Source organism: Anser anser (genome assembly GCF_964211835.1).
Source record: "Anser anser genome assembly, chromosome: 6".
NCBI lineage: Eukaryota > Metazoa > Chordata > Aves > Anseriformes > Anatidae > Anser > Anser anser.
The window spans coordinates 38,363,017-38,383,377 of NC_139726.1; the positions used below are offsets into that span (position 1 = coordinate 38,363,017).

The 20,361-nt window shown below is 39.7% G+C and overlaps 1 long non-coding RNA gene across 2 annotated transcripts; it reads right to left on the minus strand.

Annotated features, from left to right (window-relative positions):
• Positions 1-739: 739 nt before the first annotated feature.
• LOC310902106 lies at positions 740-9,105 on the minus strand. Of its 2 annotated transcripts, XR_014586490.1 has the most exons (4): positions 8,180-9,105; positions 7,800-7,867; positions 6,479-6,527; positions 740-2,262 (listed from the first exon to the last, which is right to left on the minus strand). It is a non-coding gene; the product is annotated as an uncharacterized lncRNA (long non-coding RNA). The 2 variants fall into 2 exon arrangements; XR_014586491.1 differs by lacking the exons at positions 7,800-7,867; positions 8,180-9,105 and adding an exon at positions 7,084-7,365.
• Between the last annotated feature and the right edge of the window lie 11,256 nt (positions 9,106-20,361).

A 20,361-nucleotide genomic window follows, 5' to 3' on the forward strand; every position in this document is an offset into this window, starting at 1 on the left:
AGAGAGAAACGGTTGTTAAAAGGAAGCTTTGTGGCAAATGAGTGCTTGGAAGCCTAAAGCAGTAGTAAAAAGTTCATTGGTCTTTTTCTTCTTTTTTTCTTCTTTTTTTTTTTTTGGCACTATTTCTTTCACCTACGGGAAGCTGTGCAACTCTAAATTCTCTGCATTAGAATATACAGCTCAATAGAGGATTTTTTGTTGTTTTTTAATGAATAGCACTGCTGTGTGCTGCATGATGTGAAGAGGTCTAAAAAAGCCTTTGCAGGAACACTACATTGCACTTTCACTTGAAGAAACACCTGATATGTTTTCCAGCTGTTTCCTACAGATGTCACATGTATGCTTAAAGGTCACTGTTCTTTTGAGAGCATCCATAGCCCCACTATTGTTTAGATATCACACAAACATCTCATGCCAGGATAGTGTTTTAAATACAAAAAGTAACAGAAATAAAAGAGTCCAAGCAGCAGACAAGGCATGGAAAATAAGATAATTCTGAAGGAAAAGCTGCCTGATATTTTGACTGTTGTTCCAGCTTTAGAGAACTGGGACAGGTCCCATGGGAAGAGACTTTGGAGGTGGCATGTGAGGTGGGGAAGCTGCACTGCTTCATGGCTCTCACTGCTCTGGCCATCCTGGCACTGATGGAGCCACCAAACTGTGTCACCTGCGGAGGCTGAGCTGCCTGGCCCCATGCAGTCTGCTCTCAGAGACAATCTGCCTGGGAAGCTGCCACGCAATGAGAAAACAGTCACTCTCTTTGGAAAATAATGAGACTTTGAGTTAACAAGTTTTAAGATTGCTACAATATCCTGGTGGAAAAAAAAAAAATCAGACTGGGTTCACTCTTGAAGGTTTCATACGTTTGCGTTTGTGTTTTTGTTTCCTAATCATGAAATCACCCTGTAATTTATAGCAATATCTTTTAAAACATCCAGTCATGTACAACTGAAAGGGAAGATGTTCAGATGTTGATGTTTGAGTTAGCAGCAGACAGTATTTAAGACTGGCCTCCAACTGACCTCCAAGATAAGAGATGAGAAAGACTGCAATTCTAGGATCCCAAGGTTAATTACTTAAAACTAACTTGCAACTCTCAGATATTTACCCTGGGATATTTGGTCTTCATATTCTGGTGCAGCCTAGGTGAATTCCTATCATGGAAGTATGTGTCCTTTCCTAGAAATGCTGTGTCTGCTTCTGTATCTGCATTTAGTCACTTATCAGTCTGGTCGGGAACAGCTTGTACAAAGAGAAAAGTGAGTAAGTTATGGTACTTTGATAATAGCCCCTTATCCACCTGGCAGTTTATGAGAGGTTTCATAAACCTATTTATTTCAGGTATTTATTCAAATACAGTGGTACATTAGCAAGCTGTCACAGTATTTAAAGGTATCTCTCAGCTGCATATAAAGGAAGTGCACATAATTACCATTTGTTTCTTTATGGTGTTTTACTACAAGAAAGTAGCACAAACTGTCCTGTATTCTGCTGCAGAATACAAATTCTTCTCAATGTATCAGCAAGATAGTCAGAAATATTTTATAATTCCTCTCTCCTGGTGTGTCCATTAAACATCTTGAGGTATGTTTTTCTTTCCTACTGAAGGCGTGTGGTTCTCCTCCTTAACAGATGAAAGCTCATACTCTTCAGATTAAGTACATTAATTTTTATCCCCCAAACTTGTCAGCAGAAGCACAGACTGGTCTGACCAGCATGTCTAGACAGTGCTTATAGCCCATTTTCCACAGGCTCAGGGTGACCTTGGGTTTGTCACTTCACATTCTGCTCTCCACCCGTCAACTCAGGTTGTCAGGGCTTCTTTTCACATGTCAGGTTACTTTATTTGCAATATAGCTTGCTTTCTTGTATGTGTTTTTACAGCAAAATGAGGCCATCATCTTGGTTAAGATTCCTCAAAACTAGCGTGATACCAATAAACAAACAATCGCTACGTATTGCTCCAAGGGAAGCTGACTGCCAGCCGCTCTGTGTTTGCTTGCCGATGCTCCCTCAAACACAGGTTTTGCTGGTTTGCTTTAAAAAAAAAAAAAAAAAGCTGCAATTGTGTATTAGAGGTATTTTCTACAGTCTGCCTTTTACTGTGAGTTGGAGGATGAGAGCATGAGTGGTAGGTGCAGCTTCTGAGCCAGGAAGAGAACTTGTGTTGCTGATGTGCCACTGCCCCAGCCTTGGGGAGATGCAGGGCTCACTCTTTTGATAAAAGTAGATGGAAAACTGTTTTCACACAGTTACTCTGAGCTGAAAAAAAAAAAAAAAAGTCCTTAGGTTAGGAGTGAAGTGATAAAAGGACTGAAGCTTCTAGCAGTCGTAAAGAAAAGCAGCTAAAGGCAGCCAGTCAAGAGATAGTAAAAAGGACATTGAATGTCATGCAGATGTCTGTATTTTTGCAAAGTATCTCATATGGAGAAAAATTCTTACAGGTTTTAAGACATGATAATTTAGAGAAAACGCTGTGAAGTTTCCTGTTCACTTTTGACTTTAAAATAATTATTCAGAAGAACAAAGACTATTCACTGAGCAGGGGAAATCTGCATTACTGCTCATGAGCTTATGAACAATCATTTCCCCAACAATGTCCTGCAAAAGAGAAAATGTCTGGCTGAATTTATGGGAGGCTGATGTTCTAGTGCAGTGTCTGCTACCAGCTCCTTGGTACCCTGAAGCAAACTCGAGCTTCAGGCTGCCTAAAAAGTGAACACAGGAGAATAGGGTAGTAGAGCTCCTTTCGTCTGCTACCTTGAATCCAGAATTTGCATCAGGGGGAAAAAAAATTCAATAGGCAATTCCTTCAGGCCCCTTGCAGCCAATATAAATCCATCTTGTTCATATGAAACGCAGTAAATATTGTAATAATTGACAAAGTTACTGTGCTGAGTTCTGCTGTTCTTGCATTCTAAGCTGCAGCATCCTAAGATGAAAGCATTAACAGAGATGTTAACTTGGCTCAAGCTATCAACCCCATGTATGTGGTGATTACATTTTCAGTGAGAAGGCTGTGTCCGTTTGCAAAATTACCTTGAATTGCATAAAAAATTGCACTCTAGCTTCAGTATTGTAATTTTTGGTGGCCTTCCCTTTAAAAGTACCTTTCTGTAAGCACAGTTAGTTAATAAACTATAGAACAAAGGCTTTAGTTACAGGGGAGTAAAAAGCATGCTTTGATTGGGAGTTTTCTACTCAATGTGTTCGTTCACAGACTTGTCCAACGTACTATTGGTCACACAAAATAACATTACTTCAGTCACATTTGCAGAATGAGGCATATTCTGGTGCCCAGTCCTGGCTAAACAAAGCCACCTGTTTTATCTTCGCTCCCAGTCAAATCCCAATCTGTTCCCGGTTTCAGTCACTGCAAGCTGATGCTGGAGGCTCCCCTTCTCTTGTCAGTATGCACACATTTAATCCATAACCATATCACTGCAGTCATGACTGCCTACATTCTGGATGGGTAAAATGCAACATAACCAATGGAATTCCATAAATAACATTAAATGCTCATTTTTGTGTTTTTTTTAAGAGTGCTTTTGCAAGCACTTTGCTTATTCCATTCAGAAGCATTTTGAACACAGCAATATTTCCCAGCCTCAAAGCTCTTTCTAAATACTGACTGTGAGGATGAAGCAATGATTGATATTGTTATGCGATCACCACTAGCTATGTTTTTAAGGGCTACACAACAGTTTAGCAGAAGGGTTCCCATTCTGCTAAGGAACACTTTAAACATTTGCTTGCTGTGTAGACAAGTGACCTTCAAGACTCGTCTAAGGACAAGGTAAGGCACAAAAGCTAAGCTACAGCAGCAGGGAGCTGACAAGCTGGGAGTATACATGCTTAAATAAATTTCACTTATTAAAAAGAAAATGTAAGCTTCTTTTCTGCAACTTGTACTATGCAGACAGAGTCCTACAATTACATGGCATGCTGGCACACCCTAATCTCCACAAGCAAAAGCAAACAGTTCAGCAGAACAATTAGGACCAAAGTGGCACGTAGCCTCCTCAGCTGGAATTCTTCAGGTGACACCTGCAGATTGCTTGAGCTTTTAAGGCACAGATAATACAAGCTGTAGCCACCTAGACACTAAGACAGGTAGATCTGCAACTCCCTGACGAAACTTCAAGCAAACCTGTCAGTTTGCTTTATTTTCTGGGTCATGACATTTCTGACTATTGCTCACCAAAGAAAAGAAAATAACTTGCTCTGTTTTTCATTGCCACCCATAGTTATAGACAGTGAAAGGACAGGGCATACGTATGGGGATATTTATTTGGTCTTCTTCTTAGTTAAGGTAACAAGTATTTGAATTTGATTTCATTCCTGTTTCTAGTATTAAAATGAAATAGTCCGTATAGTTTCTAATAGTCAAGGAGGATGCCACTGGATTATCATGTGCTGAAGACAAGACAGTTGAAAAACCACAGGAAGGCACAGGAGGAGTGCAAACATAGACTGATGATATGAAAACAGCAAATAAGGAGGAGGAGCATGCTAGCAGATGGAAGAAAAGCAGACTGTTCAATAGCTAAAGACTAGCTAGGATACAATAATTTCAGTGGGGAAGACTTCGATAATCCCTTAAAAAAATGGCTTTGCATATGGCAAAAGCTGATGAGTAAAGAAAAGAGTAAGAGCTCCATTTAAACCTTTATTTTTTGTTATTGTGGGATTTTTTATGTAAACCTTGTATTTTAAAAGAGAAAACTGCTGGTGGAGAATTAAGGCTAACTGAAGGTCTCTATCCCTGATAACCTCAAGGTAAGGGAAACAGCTATACCTAGTTAGATCTATCTTCAATTAAGCAAATAGTCCAGAAGAGATGTTGGTGCCTTCTAGACTGCCTGTCCTGCTTTAGGGAGAATTTTAAATATTTAGGTGACTTTTGTTGCACTGAAAGGGTTCACGGTTGCTGTCAAATGGATCTTCATATAGATGCAGTGAGTTCATTGAGGTTGATGAGCATACTAGCTGGCTGTCAGTCAGACTAAAATGAAAAAAAAAAAAACCAAACACATTGTGCTCCTTTATGGAATAAGATAGATTAAATAAGAAGCTATTCTCTAAGGTACAGCTTGGCAGGGCGTTTGTAGAAAATAAGTCAGGTTGCAGGAGGGAAAGGTATTCCCAATTGTGCTAGGAGAAGAGTCCATTTCTTTTTTCTGATCTAGTTTCCTGCTTTGGGGGCTAAATCAGGCTCATAAAAGGTCCAGCTAAGAAGTGGTGTGTACGTACAGCATCAAAAAGTGTCATGCACCCCTTTCCGGGAGGTGGTGGTGGCTGCAGTAGAGCATCAGGCAAGCCCTGAAAACTGAATCTGTGCAGAAGAGGGAGGTAATTAGGATTAGCTCGTGCCCAGTTGATACATTGCTGTTAGAGAAAATGTAAAGTGTTTTGAAAATATGGAGAAGTCAAGGAATGTCTGAAACAGTCACGAAATGAAAATACAGTGTTAGCAGAGAAATTGAGTGGAATCATCAGAATAAATGGAGCCCAAGCAGAAATTTCCTTTCAAAGCTGTCACTTCAGGAGGCCTTCACACTTCCCAGAGACCCAGTGGAATCCAACCGCTTAATTACCATTTATGATGTAGATGCAAACCACTACCAATCTTTGGTACTCATCCTGACATTTTCTTTTCTCGCTTTTAAACAGGCACAATACTTCAGAGTTTCTTCAGTATTGCCAAGGCCTCTAACTCATTGGCCATGAAAGGAAAAAGAAATGTTTGCTGCCACTCAGAAAGCCTTCTCTATCTTGCAGAATTAGTCCCTCTGTTAATTGCCAAAAGGCAGAAGGTTATAGAAGTCAACTGCTAATGCTTTCTGTGTTCCTTTTAATCAGGGAAGGGTCATATTACAACTGAAATAAGATTTTCTTCTCGTTAAAGCAGTGAATTTCAGACTAAGATTAAGTTCTTGATCCAGGTGCAAATTTGTCCCAGAGGGCAAATTGGTTACAATTTCTGTTACCCACCAGTAAATGGGATAATAAATTATTCTCCAGCCCTTTTTCTGTTTGCCAATTAACCTGCGTTTATTTAAACCTCATGTTCTTGAGGAGAATGTCTGTGCTTAGGGTGCACGTGTCAATGATGATGGGGTCCTAACGCTGTTTGGGATCAAGCCTTAGCAGTTTTAAGTATGTGCTATGCTGAGGCAGAAAATATAAGCAAAATACATGTCCCCACCTATTCCTCATTTCATTTATAAAAGCTTAGAAAGAATATTTAGGACAACTATGGGAAAAAGTGAAACTGTTGAAGATAACCCAAAACAAAGGTAATGTTCTGCCAATTACTGATGCAGATGCTCTAGGTTATACCTGACAGTGTATGAAAAGGACACAAACAATTTAACTTTTAATGTGTCCACTGAAGTTGTTAATCTATTTTATAGAGACAAATTTTGTTACTGAATTACACCAAGAAAAGAATAATGACAAGATAAAACATACTTACAGGCTCCAATATGAGTTCAATTATCTGGTGTCATTTGGGCAGTTAAAACCTGGAAATGTGTATAAGAAGGACATTGCAAAACTACCGAACTGAGTACAGAAGTCAAAATCTTTCATTGTATATCCAGATTCTATGTCAAAGCCAAAAGAAGGTATATTCTCCTAATCAAAGTTACAAATTGACCTAATTAATTTTATAATTAACCTTGATAATTGAAAGGAAAAAGGGTGACCTTCACTGAATTTGTTCAGTGTTTAGTTTCAGACTATAAGCAAATTCATTCCAGCTAATAAGGCCACTACTCCCAAATGCTGATGGGATAAAGTAGAAATTAATTAGCACATGCAAATGAAGACTACTTTTATTATACTGCACAGTAATTCCTAATTTATTCTTCCAAAGTGTTTAACTATTTTTATATTAAATTTTGAGGATACTATATCTTAGTTATGTACAAACATGAGACTTCTAGCAAAACACCTGTCTAAATAAGAAAGTTTTTTAAAAATAAGATTAGTATTTATTTAAACTACATCTTTAAAACAAGCAATTTCTTAACTGTTTTAGTGAATTATCCTAGTTGGACTACATTTTGCAGTACTTACTCCCTTCAGATTTAGGTCATCTTCATCTCAAGTTGAAAAGGAAAAAAAAAAAAGAAATGGCTGATTCGTTTGATTTAGTATTGAGTAAAATAAACAGGATTTCATTAAACCTGCAGAGCAATGATCTTCTACATCTGCATATAAATAACTGCCTACCACCTGGCAGGGCAAATAACCTGAAATAAGTTTTAAACAGTCTGCTATTACAGTTCTGTCAGCTTGAATTAATTCTTTGCAAAAAGGCTTTAAAGACTGAGACTCGTGTTAGAAAGCAAGATGGTGTCTCACATGGGCTGTCCACTACTTGTGGGAATGATGGGAAACATCTGACCCTGTATCTCGCTGCAGTCTGACACTTTTATCTTAATGATGGGGGACAAAGAAGACTTCTCAGCTGCCCTTGCAAATGCTATCACACTTCCAAAAACTTGACTAAGAGGTCTGTAAAACATGTTTTGAATCAGTAAGTGGCAGAGTGCTCCTAAAATAGGTTTGAGGAGAAGATCTTCTTGAAGAAAGGGGCAGGAAAGTGGTGTGCTTCTCCTAACGGCATCTAACCAGTGTGGTTTCTGAAGGAATAGCCTGTGCAGGGTAACCATTATCCTCAACCATATCCAAAACATTTTAGCTTAAAACTAATAACTGGTTTTTAAAACTGCGTTTGAGAGGAATAAAGCTGGGGGTAAAAGTGGAAAGGGAGCGCTGGAAATACTTACTGGTCATTTCTTACTTTTCTTGGTTGTAGTGTAATGCTTCTTGCCTGTGTTAGAGTGAAATTGCAGTCCTGGGATAAAAGAACAATAACAAAGTATTGTAAGTCTGTGCTGTAAGTGGCTGAAACTTTATATTCATTATACTTCTTTTTTTAAATTGACAACAATGAGTCGCAAAGGTGGGGTCTTCAGCTGTAGGTAAAGATAGTCCTACTCAGAGAGAAACTGCCAGGTGAGTGCAAGACTGCAATAGGAGTCAGCTGCTAGCATCTGTTGATCCATATGTAGATTTGTTGATCAATTTTCATTCACATACATCCACTCTGGATGTCAGTTTCCCAAGTTCTTTATTAAAATCTGCGATGAAATGGAAAGATACTCGCCTCAGTAAAAGGAACCACTGCCATCCTCACACACATACACCATGCCGGAGCTGTGCTTGGAGGGTCGCTGTGCTGCAGCTACCAGTAAGCATGAGGCTGGGAGCTGACGTGGGGTCCTAACAGAGACTTTGAAGTGCTCTGTGTAAATGGCTTAGCCCACACTTCCTTCCTCTCACAGGCTTGGGGTGGGAGAACAGGGTAGTGACAGTTTATAGGTGTTCAGCCAAAAAGAGAAGTCAGCTTTAAAAATCCCTGCTGCTTGCCCTGACTTATCTGTCTCACAGTAAATCAGAGCAGGCAGTAAACGCAGCCCCCACTGTGAGACTGGCACTTTTTTAATGATTATCTAAGGCTATTTCCTTCTGGAGTAAAAGAAGCTCTTCTGCTCCTGACACCTTAATAAAAATAAATAAATAAATAAATAATATATAGCTAATACATAGCTCATTTGTTTTCATTCCTTGAAAGCCATTGAAGTACTTTAAAATGGATGCTTACATTTTTGTGCAACAAGGACAATCTTATGCGCTGGAATTGATCCTGGAACAGAACAAGAATAAACAGCCTTTTGCTTTAGGGACTTACTGAGGCAGATGTAGGCATTATGTAATGATGTCCACTGGTATTTTTATGTTCTTGTGTCCAAATAAGAGGAGCAGGCAACATTCCCTTCCCTGAAGTAATACACTCACCTCTCCTGCTGTATAATTCACAGTTAGTTTGGGAGTGTTGGGAGGGGGGTTAAATATCGTGGGTTGGAGCATTGCTAGGACGCTCTTCAGATGCTCTGAATGAATGAAAAATGAAAACGGCAGCTCTTGATCCTGGAGAGCCTCTTGGTTTTGGCGCAGGGGGAATTCTGCAGCCAACACCATAACAGCCAGCAAGTCCTCAGCCTGAGCACCGTCTACCACCAAGGGCATTTGTCTGTCTCTCTAGGCTTGTCATCGTGTATAGCATTTTGAGAAACCTTGGTCTTCAGGAAGCACTCCTATCCATGCATCTGCTAAAGCATGCAAAAGACAACTGTAACTCCAATCACTTGTGCCAGGTGGTTACACTATTTTATTTCCATATGTGGTAGGGAGGGAGTTACTGAGAGCTGGAATGAATGAACTGGGGGTAAAGGGAAGGTTATGAGGCTATTTAAAGTGTTATTTCAGGAAAAAGAATAATCTTTAGTACTTGCATAAGTAAAGCTGATTCTTCGGAAGTGTGAAGAAGAATAAACAAGCAGGTACAGAGTGTCTGCCAGGGCCTTCGGGCTACTGTACTATAAGGTGGAAAATATTTGAGATGTGTACATCAAGTATTTATTGCAGCTGTGTTGCATCTGTATCCATAAGTATAATATCACATATACTATATATACAAACAGTATTCATAAGTGTGCTACATCTGGACAGGGTACATAAGACCAAAAAAAAAAAAAAAAAAAAATTGCTGCTCAAAGCAAGCACTGGATCAGAGTCCCTAACTAGAAAATCAAATTCATAACATATTTTTTGTATCTTCTCTATTTAGTCTCTTTCTGACATCAGTAACTGCTATTGATTTTTCCTATTGATATTTCTAACGATATTAGTTCTGAAGCACTTGTACAATCCAACCCTGCTTCTTGACATGACAATATAATAGTAGTTACAGTTCTGTTCAAATCTCTTGTGCAAAACCAGTGATGTCTGCACATACAGTGCAGTAAATAGCTATCAGAAGAATATAGTTGCACTGTTTATCTTCTACCATGGTATTTGTTGAGTCCGTTGTTTTTAACTATTGAGCCAAAACCTGAGGAATGGGCTTCATGCAAAATTAGGGATACCGTATTCTTGCTTGACAAAGTGAACAGCTGTTACCGAAGACACTCAATACTGTAACCATTAGCTTACCTCAAAGTGGAGAGCAACTTCAACTTTCATTTTAAACTGGAATAGAAGTTGGCACTTTCATGGGTTAAATTCTGTTCGAACCATGAAGTCAGTAGCTTGTGTACTCTACCAGCTAAGTTGTATTCACATCATCTCTATGCCATCCACCTGGGTAAAGTTCTCTCTTCTAACCATACCCAGGGACTTGGTATGTTAGGTTTTGTTTTTAGATTGCATAATAATATTTTGGTTTTATACAACTGTGAGTTTCATACAAAAACCTCAAAGGCTCTGAACAACCTTTTAGTTAGATAAATACAGTTGTATCTATAAAGTAGACACTCAGAGGGATTTGGTCAACACACAGGGAGAACTTGCCCATGATCACATAGACTGTATTTTATCATTACAATGGACAGCTGGAATAAAGCACCTTTATAGGCAGATGTAAACCAGTGAGGTTTTACTATTTCTCGAGACTGCAACTGAACTTACTCTTTTCTTTTTTTTTTTTATAGTTTCACATACTGTGTACCAATTGCAATACCCATGCTCAGAATTCACTTCACTTCCTTTAATTCTCAAGTACAACAAATAACAGACAAAACCTGTATCATGTCTGGTAGTACTGTGTTAAGAATCTGTGCGGTTTTCTTGGTGAGACTACTCAGGGAATTATCTTGGCTTTTGCTATAGAAACTTAGAATTATCCTTTAGATTTTTTAAACTACTTGAAAATGATCTACCTACAGCCAACAGCTGGTTCCCAATGTGACTGCCAGTTTCAATGAAGAATCTCTTTAACAGCCTTCAGTGGTTAATATTTCTGGTATCGCTGCATCCAGCTTTACTGAACTAAAAGCAGTATTTTCAAGACATATGTTGGTTCATCACTGAAGGCTCATTTTATGAGATAAATGAAAGCACATTCTACCCCATGCGTAACAGCAATACCTGTCCTATGAGGAATCTGGAAACAAGATCCTCAGTTTATGGTATATTTTAGCTCTTCCTCTGTTATCTTGAAAAGAAAAGAAACTAAAACTTCATGACCTGATTGTCGTCAGAAGTAATAAGAAGCTTCCTAAGTCACACAGAACACCTTCTCCAGACCCTTTGAAAACTGAATGCCAGGCTCCTCTCAATGACTCCTTCTAAAACAAGCCTGCTGGCTTCAGACACCATCTTATGGACAGCCCAAGATCCCTGAGTAGAGCCCAGGACACTCCTCTGTAGCCTTTCTTATCTGTACTTCTTTCCTCAGGCTGACAGAATATCCCATCTCTTGGTAAGAGTTCACCACCCCGTAGAGCATTGCTGCTCAAAGCTATGAGGGGGTTGCCCCAAAGTAAGGAATAGCTACAAGACCAGTATGGGCAGTTGAGTCAACCACTGAGGCTTCATTTTTTTCCTTAAGTCTTGCCTTCTAGAAACCTATTTCAGGAGGACCTTTCCCTTTCAATTTGCATGATGGTATTTATTTTACTATCTCAGTCTAGCAGTGAGCCAACTTGGCTGATTGTCTTCTGTTCTTGTTGACAGGGACTCATGATGTTGTTATTGATGTATGTGATTACAGGGATTATCTCTGAGGGAGCCAATTACTTCGGCATTCATCTAAGAGGTTGCTGTAGAACTGGATATGACTTCTGAGTTCAAAATTATGCTGATCAATGCCTTAAAATAATGTTACAGAAATTATTCGATCGCACTAGTTAATTAACAGTTGGAAATGATTGGGTAATCAGAATTAATGAACATGGGAAGCCAACTCTTTTATGTGTATCACACAAGACAGAGAAGTAAACGCTGAATGTTAAAGTTATCACTTAACTATACAGTTTTAATTGTATACAGAAACTAAATATGGGAACTTCTATAAATACCCCTGTAAAAGAGAAGGAAAACAGAAAAATAGAATGTAAACTGGTCCAAAAACAGCATTGAATGAAAAACTAACATACTAATATTTTTAAAGACTCATTTTTCATTTTCTGAAATAGCGTGTAGGCACCTCATCAACTGTCCTTAGGTTTATTTTCAAATAAACTAAAACATTCTTAATAGAAAATGTGATTTGGTGAATGAAGATTTTTCTAAGCATCTTGAAAACAGCAATAAGCATTCCAAACAGTTTCAGAAGATGAACAGAAGACAGTGTTTGTACAATGTCCAGCTTCTTGTACACAAAAACTTTAGGAATTTTTAACCTCTTCTGTTTAAGTTATGCATTAATGTGAAAAAATCGCTGCCTACTTGAGGAACCTTTGGAATGTTATTATTCTTTGATCAAAGTCAGTCTATGATTTTCGTTACTCAATTGAATGATGGCAAAATGTGTGTGTACCTAATTTTAAAGAATACAAGGAAGCCAAGAAGACACAAGGGCATCAAGAACAATGTCATCAAATACAACCACCAAAGATGGGAGTTGCTGATTATCCTTCTTCCATATTTACCTCTGGAATTGAATACTGTGCTCCTCGTATTTAGAGCATTTTAAATACATCCATTGATTCCTACAAGGTTCTTGTAAAACACTGTTGTGAGGCCAGGACTGGTGGTTTATCCCAGTAAAGAGTAACAGCAGATGCACACAGTCCAGCAGCACAAACTTGTTGAAGTGGTAAGCAGCAATAAGTGCAATGTGTCATAAGCATGTTTGTTTTCCTGTCCTCCTGTTGATGAACAAAAGCTAGGTCCCCAACAATTTCTTCTAACAAGATTCATGTTCTTGTGGCAGTCATATTTGTCACATTTGTCACATGAATACACAATTTATCTTTGCATTTATTTTTACTATGAGAATCACTCTGATGCCTGAGATAACAGGTCTAGGACTCTTGCAGCCAATACCAGCTATGCTATTTGCATCATCTTACTCCAGGAAATGTTTATAACTGTGTTGCAAGAAATACACAGGCACAGTCCTCTTTTTGTCCCCCACTGATCAGTGTTGTTGGTGGCTGGTACAGAGTTTAAGAGTGTGCTGTTAATTGGATTACTTGATTCAACTTTCTAGAGGAATGAAATGCTCGGAGAGCTAATTTCACGTCAATACCAGAATGCTTTTCTATCAGCTATGTCACTGTGTTCACAGGATAAAATGAATAAACATGTACAACTTATTTGTGCACTGACTATGTCAAATGTAAAATGTCAAGCTAAGAAATAGAAAAAGCAGAGCAGAAGGCAACCAAATTATTTCCAGAGACTCAAGTTCTATTTAACAGTTTAAAAAAACATTTGTTTTTTGAAATGAAGAAATAGTTTAGTTAGATTTCCTTTTTTTTTTCCCATGACACTGTACACTATATAGCACAGTTTTAAAATCAGGCAGTTAAATATTAATGGATAAATCCAGCCTTCATATCATGTAGTCTGTATCTTCCCTATCTGATTTGGTTCTTGTTTCCTGCAATGAGAAGAAAAAAAAAATCCAGCTTTCTAGCCAGTGCTGTTGGGTATGAAGTACAGATGCTGCTGACAGTTAAACGCCAGATTTTGGATATGGTGGCTTCTTATTGATCCAAAAGTCCCCTTGTGATGCCTGACACACTGCCGAAGGACAAAAAGCCACCTCGCCAGCTGTGGCCAGCCACCAGTCATTAAGCAGATTGGTATATGGCAAAGAGCACAGTACCACCGAATCCAGAGCTGCTTAGTTCCACCCCCGTCTGAGTATCTCCTAAATATTCCAATATAAAGATGAGGAAGAGGAAGCAGGTCTTAATGTAAATATTTATACCTACCACAATAGGTATGAAGCAGTCAGATGCTCTTCCAATTCTAGTCTTAATTGGACCCTTAATTGAAAAACAGTTAGTGTAAAACTTAATTTTATTCACTTTTCTTTCCCACAAACCATTTGAGTGAAGGAAAGGGTTCAGATCTTGAATAAATCTGCATTCAGGACTTGGTATGTTCCAGAGGACAGTGTAGCTATGTTTTACTGGGACTGATTTATTTGTGCAAGTCATTTGCAAGTTAAATTCCCCTGCCAGACTTGTTGCTTCCTTTAGAACTGACTTAGTCTACAGAATTGTGTTTGTACACTGACATCGAAAGGCATAAAAACAGCTTAATCTATTACTGCCTCTTAACTATTTAACAAAAATCTTCAGAACATTCCCTAATATATTTTCTTTTAATAAAATAGCTTGTTAAGAGGGAAAGAGCTGGATGAAGTAGGAGGAGATGAATGGGGGGACATGACAATTTTTAGAAAATGGTTACACCAAGAATCCATTTTTAATAAATAAGCCATGAATCATCTATTGTGCATATATCTGCACAAATATCGATACATATTCATCAATATATCACAGGAATTGACTTGAGGCAAAAAGATATAAATCATCATTTATGTAAAGCCCAAGCAGGAATTACTTCCTGTTATTTAAGATTCATCTCAAGAGCAAAGAAATGCCGTAAGAAAATTGCACAAGATTTTCTCTTCTGTACTTATGCAAATAGTTATTCACTCATTTTTCTCCCTTTACTTGACATTTACTTTGTTCACAGAAGTGGTAGGGCCCTTCTTTCTCTGTTGGGGAAAGGAGGACATGAAGCCAAACCAGATAGCAGCTTAAGCCAGCTAATCTGAGTGGAGAGAAGACCAGAATGACTAAATACAGCCAAATATAGTCTGGAACATGAATTTCCTGGTTTTGCAGCATATAAACCTTTTGGACTGCAAATGAAACTGCAAAAGGTTACAGGCATCATCTCATAACTTGATCATGTAATGAGCCACTTCAGTAATGACTTGAAGGCAAAACCATAGGAATAAATGTTTCCATTTTCTGTCAGGGTTAACATTTACATGAAATGGAAATGGCCTCACAGTCTCAGCACTGTACTAATAATCCTAAATTCTTCAAAAGTGGGGGGTTTCATGTTTTGGTTGTTCTCGTCCTTTTGTACAAACATGGGGAACAAGAGCTCTGGGAAATAAAAATTGTTCATTCTCAGAAGGCATTCTGACATCTGTGAGTGCAAACCATGCCCCAGCTTGCTATTACCTCTCCCCATAGCACAGACTTTCACTCAGTTACTAAGTGCAACACTCAAAGATGACCAACAGGATAGCAAGGTGATTCTGGGTCCATGCAGAAGAAAGAGAAAGCTGCCCCAAATCTGCATAGCATAATTTTACACGCACTCAGACTCACACACACACATAAAGGTGTCCCACAGTTCTCTTTACATGCAGTTTAGGAATGGCAGTGTTTCCAGTACTTGCTGAATCTGTGTTTAAAACACTGATTAAAACACCTCCAAAGGTGTTTAGGACAAAATTTAAATCTCTCTTTTAATATAAATGCAGTGTTATGATATATTAAAAGACAGCAGTTGTGTCTTTAGAAGCAGTACACGTGGATAATCGGCAGGGATTCAAATGAGGTTTCATGCTGGTGCATCTTACAACTCCTTCTGAAACTGTAATGGAGGTACCAACTACATAGATAATGTTTAGAAATGAATGATAAAATATATAAGCATAGCAGGAAGATCAGAAAAAAGTTATTAGTAGCTGGGTTTCTTCCTAGTCATCTGCTTCAGGAAGGTCAGCGTCCTTCACAGCCTTGCATTCAGACACGCACACCCAGGAAGACACACGCACCTCCAACCCAGCGTACAGCATAGCATTGGGCAGTGCCAGCCCTGCAGCTCTTGGAAAGGAGGAGAAAAGCGCCAACATCCTATCCCCATTTTCACTGTCACACTGGAAGACCCTGGTCAAAAGCATACTTTCAGTATACATATAAAAGAAAATCCTTCCTGGAGTGACTTGCTGTTTAAAAGAAAATGGAGAGAAACTGAAGTGAGATAGGAGATGTGTTGTGGATCGAAGCTGTATCACACATAGGTCACTGCAGGATGCTGGAGGCTATTCCACATCAGCAGCAACAAAGGAGAGGGTTTTTTAGTGTGAGTTCTAGCAAAATAAAATAATTTTTAAAAATCTCTGAAAGTGAATAGGCAGAAAGCTGATGCCTCTCTCCCCATCGTTGTCTGCCATTGCTGATACCTGAAGGATGGTGGCTTAGGATTTAACCTTCGGACGAGGGAGACAAGTTGTTTTTTCCCTATTATATGGCAGCCCTTTTATATAGCTGGTGGGGACTACAGCATTATGTATATCGCCTTTTTGAATAGTGAGCTGTGGCTTTCAAGGTGCAGTGCTGCCAATGCCACTCCACTGTGCCCCCACAACCTGGATGCCACCTGTGGGACAAAAATGCCCCAGGGGATGAGCACATGTCAGGCTGCCAGAGAGGGGTGGCTGCTGCTCAAGGGCATCAGTGCCCAGCTGCATGCCCACAGTCAGTGGGATAGGATTTCACCGCAGGTGCACGTACATATGACTTTAGGTGCTTCATGTGGTGTACATCATGCTGTGCCTCTATATGGGATTCCCAGCTTCAAAGAGAAGCAAAACACATTAGTGCAAGGCACCTGAGGCAGGTGGGTCGGAGCTGTTAACTCGCTCTACCACCTCCCCTTTGATAGCATGTTGTCTGAGATCATGTCAGAGGCGTCTGGAAATGATGTTGTGTATTACAGGAAAACATAGCATTACTCTTTTTTACCTTTTGAAACCAAAAAGGTACCATGTTAAAATTTCACAAAGGATTCACATGGCTCTCAGCAGTGTTCCCCATCCCTTTGCAAAAGATGATATTTGTTAATCAGTAGCTCAAAGATTGATAAATGGTTAATCGAAAATATAGCTGTTTCTTAGAAAAGGCCCTGATGCCAAACTAAATGCTTCTGAACTACCTGAACATTAGAAATGAGAGTTACCTAAATTCCTATTTTACTTGCAACCTTTATCATTATACCAGACAGATCCAAGATAGCCTGAACTCTGTAGGACTTAAAATCCAAATCCAAATATCACAGCTTCTGCCTATCTCCGTTTCCTGTGAGTTTGAAGTCATCAGCATCGGAGATAATTTTTTAACAGCAGAGCCAAAAGCAGCATCAGAGCTGCCCTTTGCAGGAAGCAGAATGGAGCTGACTGTGGCCAGTAGATACTGGCAGAAGTGCTAATGAGAGATCATCGCAACTCCCATCATCTGCTGTGGCAGATAAAGCAAAGCCACTTTCAGAAAAAGGTGGGGAGGGAGGAAGAAGTGTCAGTAAGAAAAGGATTAAGAACTGAGCAGAAGTATAGGTATACTTTTTTGTACAAGAAAGATGCTTATGTATGCATATATGTATGATATCTTGCAGTAGCTTATTTCATCATTTTGTTAAAAGCTTTGGGGAGGTCGGTGCTGGTCACAGAGCAGATTCAGAGAGCGCAGAGTGGAGGAGGAAAGCTCATAGGAAAGGGAAACAAAAGAAGTGGAGTCAAAAGAGAGCATTTAACTTTTTGGGTAGGAGTTCTGAAAAGAGCTGCCTGAGATAAGAGAACTAATGCAACCCGACTTCTTCATTTCTTATTAATGTGGAGCAAAATGTGTAATGAGGCTATGTGAGAGATTACAACAAACACATTGCAGGGGCACCTAGGAGAGAGAGAAAATCCCTGAATCACTTGCCAAGTAGATAAGGAAGCTTTGATATAAAAATAGCGATGAATACCAGCTACAGATGTTCAGTACCTTTGTTCCTGTACCAAAGAAAAGCCCATCAAGTGAGGGCTGTTATTTCCAGCCTCATGTCTGATAACATATCTACCTCAAAATGAGAGCTCCAATGCAGAGGCACAGCTCTCTGTACAGGGTTTGGCCAGGGCAGGGATGCTGGTAGCAGCCCTGTGAGCTCTCTGCACTGGGCAACCTCTCCACCAGCCCACCCGGCACAAGTTTAACTCTCCAGGTGCTACCACGCCAAAAGGAGAGGGCTTTGTTTGCAGAGGCTCAATTCTGCAGCAAAGCTGCTGAAACAGAAGTTGACCAAAAGCTTCTGCTGTGTCTAAGCAGCAGAGCTGAGCCTTTAGATGGTGAGCAGTACTGATGCTTGCATTAGGCAGTTTTGGAACTTGCGCTTGAAGATCTCAATATATTCCCCAGAGCAAAACACAACAATTTTCAGGCCAAATAGAATTAATGAGCTGGGTAATGTTTGTCTCGTTTAATGTTCCTGTTCCTATTAGAAGATATGCTTATGTTCAGCAATCTGAATACTACAAAAAACATTCATTTTTACCGTATCACATCAGCTGAGCATGGGGTAAATACTACAGAAATTGCATGCTTTGCTTATTATAACTAACACCCCAGCTAGAAAAGAACTTTAGTTGCATGTTCCTGGTTTCTTCATTTTGTGCACTTTTTAAACATATATACATGTGCCAGCATATTTCACGGGCCTTTTGATGTTTTATTATCTCTGTATGTGGGTGGTTTGGTTCCAGCTATAGTTTGAAGTGCAAATTTGCCTCTCAGTTTTTCTGTGTGAAGGTTAAAAATACAGTCATGAAACAGCCCCCACACATTTCTTTCTGGGTTTCCAAAGCAGAAATCTCAAACAAGGCACTTTTTGTCAAACATTTGCATTTTTAAAATAGATAAATAAATCAAATAACAGCCAGCTGTTAAATAAACGTAAGGAGCTTCAAGGCCCACCGTCCCTAGATATTTCTCCATAGCCCTGAAGTGTTAGCCGCAATGCCCACCCCACTAAAAATCTCTCAGGAGCAACCAGTGGAGCAGTGCGAGGAACCATGCCGTGCTGGAGATTAACCCGGCACCTGCCGCTCTCAGCCCGCTGCGCATCTCTGGCGCTTTGCATGTTACTGTGACTCAAATGGAAATGAGGAGATGGATCCCAACCAGAACACCGCATCTGAAATCAAATATAACATCAGATATTTATTAAGTGAGCAGTTCCTTCCGAAATACTGGAAACAAAGCTGAAAGTGTTAGCAATGTTATTTTTCACTCTTTCTTCAGTGTTCTTGCAAAACAGGGAGGTGTTTTCCCAGTTCTGCTGGTCCATCGGTCAGTGGCAGCAAACACCGCAGCGTGGCTCCTGGGAGTGTTTGGTTACTGAAATCCTATCAGGTGTGCTGCAGGTGCTAGTGAAGAGGGAAGGAGGCAGTGTGTTATTTGGGTATTTTGTTCTCTAGACAGAAAAAAAAAAAAAAAAACCTTCACAGGGCTTTCTGAAATGATTTTCTATGGAAATTAGTGTTTAGAAGTAATCCTGAGGCTCTCAAGCTTTAGGGCTGTCACAAAGAAGAATAGAAAGGCCTAAGGGGAGCTGGCTGACTTGTAAAGTTAACACCTCTTTACAAGATGAAAAGTTTCATAAGGGTTTTCCAGGAAAGAAGGCAGCACTGTGCAGGAAGGGGTGGAGATGCCCCTCACCCAGCTGGCAGCTAGCTCACAGCAGCCCAGCACGTGTTTGCTGCTGATGCAGAGCCACAGCAAGTGGTTACTTCCTCGCTGCAAAGGGCAGCAGGGAGAGAAGCATGGTTCACTTCGTCAAATTCTCTCCCTGCAGTGCTCTTGAGGTACTTCATGCCATGTATTGACCTTTATTACAGCAGTAACCTTGCGAAGAAGTTGAGCCCTTCATTGAAACAGTGGGGCAGTGACAGAAGGAAACTAGAAAGGAGATTTTTCCCTATTTTTTGACTTCAACAGTCTTGAGGTGCTGCTTTTTAAGTTTAATGAGAATAGACAGAAGCGTGATTTTCAGGTTGGAGATGCTGTCTTTAATGATGCCAGCAGATTAGAGCTGAAGAAGTAGCTGCAAACTGGTGGTTATAAGTGACCTGGTCCCATGCTGCCAATGCGCCGTACCTTTTCCAGAAGGTGGCCATTCTGCTGCGGCTAAGCACAAGGAAATAAGGTGAAATATTGGTGGTGCTAAGGTGTGGTTCTTTAATCCATGCCAGCCAATGGTAGTAAGATTCCGAGTCCTCCAAGTGCTGCAGTGACAGAAGTGAATTGAATCTGTGGATTAGTCTTTCCTTTATTCCTTTGGATTCATTTTGTTTTGTTAATATTCTTAACCCTTTCCCTTGAGACAGCCTTACTTTTACATCTTTTGCAGCTGTGACCCCCTTCTCTTTTGCTTACCTCTGACTTCCAATTTCCTTTTGCCACTGCTTTGTATCTGGTCTGCTGACACCTTCTTTCCCTTTCCCCTTTTCTCCCCTCCCTGTCAGCCCAATATGAGCTAAGCGTTTTCCAGCTAGACTGAACCATAGAAGTGTGTCTTTTCATTTGTGGGAGATATGAAATATTAAGAACAATATTTCCTTGCTTCACTCTCAGTAAGCGCTTTAAGGAGCTGTTACAAGGATTATTTTTCCTCTACTTACTGGAAAACAAAGATAAAATTGTAGCT